Source organism: Magnolia sinica, chromosome 15 (genome assembly GCF_029962835.1).
Source record: "Magnolia sinica isolate HGM2019 chromosome 15, MsV1, whole genome shotgun sequence".
NCBI classification, from domain to species: Eukaryota; Viridiplantae; Streptophyta; class Magnoliopsida; order Magnoliales; family Magnoliaceae; genus Magnolia; species Magnolia sinica.
Window position 1 is genome coordinate 61,339,249 of NC_080587.1, and position 5,573 is coordinate 61,344,821.

At 36.8% G+C, this 5,573-nt stretch overlaps 1 long non-coding RNA gene across 1 annotated transcript; it reads left to right on the forward strand.

The window, feature by feature from the left end:
* Window positions 1–542: 542 nt before the first annotated feature.
* LOC131227214 (uncharacterized) lies at window positions 543–4,144 on the forward strand. Its single transcript, XR_009162111.1, has 6 exons — window positions 543–735; window positions 1,892–2,005; window positions 2,508–2,656; window positions 3,127–3,205; window positions 3,442–3,550; window positions 3,749–4,144. It is a non-coding gene; the product is annotated as an uncharacterized LOC131227214 (long non-coding RNA).
* The last annotated feature ends 1,429 nt before the right edge of the window (window positions 4,145–5,573 follow it).

The window sequence follows — 5,573 nt, forward strand, 5'->3', positions numbered from 1 at the left end:
ACAGCTACACTGACCATTATTTTGAGAGAAAAAATGTGCAAGTTATCATATTACGAAACATGGCATAGTGTTTACTGTTATAATCATCTTATAATAGAATTAGCGAATGGAATTTGTCAATTTCTTTCCCATAATGTGACTTGTTTTTTGTTCATGTTACAATGTTTACCTGATCTGAACCTATCATCGGGTAGGTTCTCTAGTCTCTACCTTAGATGGCCCATGTCCCAAAATCATTCCATTGGAGTTTTGGGGAAGAAAGTGGATGGTTATCAGAAGTCAATTGAAGTTAATTGACTTCCCATTTTCACCCTTCAAAATCCTTCAATCTAAGGATTACATTGTCTAGTTGGCCACAGGATATGGTATATGGCCCATCCCATGTGCTAGTTATGTGTATTCTTTTCTCGCTTTGCGGGCTTTATAATAAATTGTTGTTTCCTCTTTAAAAAAAGGCATTGGATTGAACCCTGGATCACTCACACACACCACACCATCTGTCTGCTCATCTAACTAGTGGGAGATATCTAACACACTACACTTTGTTTTTGGTTGGATGTTTCCTTTAGCCATTCTTGAGGCCTGATTTATTACGCATGCTATTTTTTGAGTGTAGGTATCTTGTTCCTGCTGACTTAACTATGGGGCAATTTGTTTAGGTGATTCGAAAGAGTATGAATCTGACCCATGAGAAGGCCATTTTCTTCTTTGTGAAGAATATTTTGCCACCCACTGGTAAGGAATTTGAGACAAATTTCATTACTTCCATGATGCTTCATTTGGATGCACCGAGTGTATTGGATTAGGATCAGATTAGGAAACATTCACATAATGTTTGAATATTGGATAGACCATAAAATGATCTGGCAAAATGGATGGACGGAGTGGTATAAACCCATACATCACAGTGGGCTCCACAGAGCCCCTGCCTGGACCAAGTCTGTCTAGGCAGGGGCTAGATGCAATCCATTTCCACCTCCAGGGGCCCGGTCTCAGATTATGCATCCCAAAACTCTCCAGCATTGGAGGATTGAAGCCATTTAACTTTTGGCCTCTTTATCGTTGAATTTCCCAATGACAACAAATTGTAGGAATGGCCCAGTGGATCTTAGGTCCGGAATCGGATTACTAACTGTACAGACGAAATATATGATCCTGGACCTTAGGATATGGCTGAAACATGTGCAGGGGAAATGATACTTTGAGCTGACAGGCCCAGCATGGAAAGGCCATTTGCAGGCCAAATGGAAGGGTTGAGATTTCTCCATAAGGGAGTATTCGGGGAATGGATGCGGAATGTGTCCTACCCTAGCTGACAACATACGGGCAGATCTGTGGGGGCCACTATGACCTATCTGTTTATTCAAGCTGTACATCCCTTTTCTCATATCATTTTAAGGTATGAGATCAAAAATAGGCAGATCCAAACAGACATTAGCATGCTACTTAGAGAACATTGACATTATGGCTGGTAATGGGGTGGGCCAGAGCAAGGCAAAATTGATATTTTGAATAGGCTTGGCCTGTCTATTTTAAAATCCAACGCTGAACCAGCCCCAGGCCTGCCCATTGCCAAGCCTAGTTGATATTTAGAGGAAAAGACTCAGTTTTCTCTTCTCTCTTATGAGTTGGGTGGTTTTGTTTGTTGTTTCACAAATTAGAAACAAAAGAATGCATCTAAGATCCTCCTTTTTATCTATTGGATCTTATCTTGATTCAACTATTTTAATTATGATTTTCTCTATGTTAAGTATTGTAAGGATACATTTTATGATGTTTGCCTTTTTTGTTGATCTTTATCACTGACTAGAGGACAAGACTACCTTTCTTGTCTGTTTTCTGTTATACATATATATGCATATTTATATTGTTTATTCTTTATGGTTTGTAGCTTCGCCATTTCTATGATGCGTGGTCAAATTTAGCTAGTGCATATATGAGGAAAGGAAGACTTAATGAGGCAGCCCGGTGTTGTCACCAGGCTCTTGCATTGAACCCTCGCTTGGTGAATCCTTGTTTTGTTTTATCATTTAGTTTCCTTCTTTTGTTGTAGATGCATTGAAATTACTATTTGCAGATCTTCCCCTTATTGGTAGGTTGATGCTCATAGCAACCTTGGTAATCTGATGAAGGCACAAAGGCTTAGTACAAGAAGTAAGTCACAGTGGATTCGATACATTATTTTCATTGGATGTTCTTAAAGACTCGAAATTGCGCTGATTAGAAGCTCATAACCATCTGTCCATCGCCTGTTTTGAAATGTTGAGAAAAGGTTAGAGAAACCTGTCAGATTTAACAATAATTTTTTCTAGACATGGGTCCCACTTGCAACTTAGACTGAGGAAATGTAGGGTATTTTATTTAGTGGATTTTTTTGGATGCTTATTATAAAAAAAGGACCTTATGAAGTAGTGTTTTGGGTCTTACTCTCACTTGTCATTTGTCATTTGTCCATCTTATATCAATTTTTACTTCATGAATAACCTCAAATGGTTTCTTTTTTGCAGTTTGTCAGAAAATGCATATGTTCTTGTGGTAGAGGTATTGAAGAAAATGCATATATTCTGTAGGCATTAAGCTCCCTTGTTGCTTCACTACTTGAGAAAGAAAAGGATCTTCAACTTCTTTCTGACTGGTCCAATTCCTCCTGCTTTGGGTAATTTGACCATGCTTAAAATTTTGTATTTTTTTTAGAAATCAGATTTTAGGTACAATTCCTACAGAATTATGGAATCTCAAGAATTTGGTTGAGTTGACGTTGCATCGAAACAATCTGACTGGTCTGATTCCTCATGCTTCGAGTAATTTGAGAAACCTTACATTGTTGTTGGTCTGATTCCTCCAGGTAAGCTTGCAACAGTAATTTGTTTATAACTGCAGGTATTTGTGTGGCTTTTTGGATTATTAATAAAATTCCATCATTTAAAAAAATGACACAACTCTATAAATATCTAGGATGATTATAGCTGAAATGAGGATGTTCAGATAGATTAGGGGCAAGATGAAGAGTTTGTTCCTTGTAGGATTTTACAGCTGTGTAAAACTTCTAAGTCTCATGGTGGATGTGGCTACCATATGCTAGTTGTTGTCATTTATGCTCCTTTTGATTCTTGATTCACTTTGTAGTTATTCTGCTTTTGAAGAAGTTCTCCCACATGCTCCAACATTGATGACTGATGTGTTTGGCAATTATGTTATTTGAAAGGTATGATTTTTCTAGAAAAACAATCATTGGTTTCCTTCCATTTTTTTTTCTTTTTTTTTTCTTTTCCCCATAAAGATACCTTCAATTCTTTTTCCCCTGCTCATCTGCCCTCCTTTATCTTTTTTTAAAAGGCTGTGGGCTGGTGATCTGGTAGTCTCTATATTCATTCTCATGTTGGTTGTATGAACTCATTCACCTATGATATAAAAATGCTCGGTTATTGTTTGTCTTTGCAGTTTTTTTTATCATGGAAGCCCTGAGCAGAGAAAAGAACTAGCAAATCAGCTTGCTGGCCACATTCAACCTTGGAGCCTTCAGATGTATGGGTGCCGGGTAATTCAAAAGGTATTATTATGGGTCATTTGTTGGGTGGGGCTTGGCATGTACTGTTTTCTTCTTTATACAGACAAATAGTTCTTGGTAGCCGGCTTTTGGACTGTCCTATATGCTACTCAACATTGATCAATGCACACACTGTATACTAGACAACTCAATATTTATGAGGATACCAACGACTAATTCTGAATCAATTTGAATTTTCAGGGCCCTACACAATTCAATTTGGCTAATCCACGCTTACACATGTTACCCTTTTTAATGGAAGGTATGTGCTTGATTTTATTTTTATTATTATTATAGTTGTTGTGGGATGCAAATATGCTCTACTTGAATTCATGATGGGAGCTGATTACTTGGGTTTTACCAACCAAAGGGTAGGTGTTAATGCAGATGGACAACATTCTTATAATCTCAGACTAGTTTGAGATCTGTGACTAAGACTCACTAACACAACATCGGCACCATATATAGACCAATGTTTCAAAAATTGAACCATAGGCCAACCCATTTCATAAGTAGGAAGAAAATCAGGTGCAATAGAAATGCTTGTTTTAGTTGATGGCAGGAAGATGTGAACCTAATGCTTGAGAATTAGTTTGAGTTAAGAAACACTTTGCAAGATGTCTCATTTGGAGTGCATCCTGTTTTTAGTTGTGTTTGGACTAAGCGTTGCGCCCATGTGTTGGAAATGTATGTGCTTGTATTTTTAGATCTTATTTAATTAATATTACTTCCAAATCTGTAAATATACACGAATGCAAAGAATTCTATGATATGCTTTATGCATTTGTCAAATCATTGTAGTTGTCCGATCAGTGTGATTTGGGCGCTATGGTGTATCCATGATTGGGTCCACAGAATAATCTGGGTCACCATGTGCAATCTATATTGCATTTTATTTTGCTGCCTTGCTGGTTGTATAATAGGTAATTTGCGATATGGATGTATACTTCTAACATGTGTGGATCTTTTTCTTGGAAGTGGATCTAAATGGTGCATAGGTTGCAGTCCTAAATATTAATTTTTTGTTTATAGTCTAAATTTAGTGGACTGTCCTAATTAACTAGCAATCAAATATGTATGTCCTTTTGAACCTTTCCTAATTGCATAAGTGGTTGAGCTATCTCTGTATGTTACACATAATTTGTCATCCATTAGTTTCTGTAAATGAAAATAAGAGGATTGATCTTAACAGTATGGTTGCCATGCACATAGAAAATGCTTGCAATGAATGTTTATGAGTACTAGGTGGCCTATTAATGAAAACATTATCTTCGTCCATAATACGCTTGTTTATGATTTGACCAACTTTCAAATATGTATGTCCTTTTGAACCTTCCCTAATTGCATAAGTGGCTAAACCATCTCTGTATGTTACACATAATTTGTCATCCACTAGTTTCTGTAAATGATCCATGTTGTATGCCATGAGCTTCTCTTCAAATGTGATCTTTTAAACAATTTCTAATGGTAAACCGATTTCATGAATCCCTTTATATGCATCCCCAGTAATCACACTACGAGAAGAGAACCCTGATCCCTTCACGATATTTGGTGCAACCAAACACAGCCTAATTTTGAGTTGTATTATCAAGCACCCATGGTTTGGAATTGGCAGGAGATATATGGAACAAGGGAACCTAACCTAAACCTATACTTATAACCTAAACCTATTCTCAAATCCCAAAACCTATAACCTAAACCTTAACCTAAACCTATAACCTATAACATGAACCTATAACTTAAACTCAATTCCCTAAACCTTAACCTATAACCTAACCTAAACCTATACATATAAGCTAAACCTATAACCTACAAATTAACCTTAACCTATAACCTAAACCTATACATATAACCTAAACTTAAACTTCTAACCTTAACCTAAACCTATTCTCAATCCCAAAACCTATACATTCATGTTTCTCAATGTTTGTTTTGCTCACTAATTTCTTCTGCATGTGTTTTTCTAGCTTCTTACACCCAGCTGATACTGATAACTAGATGTTGTATGTGGGATGGTTGGAGCTGC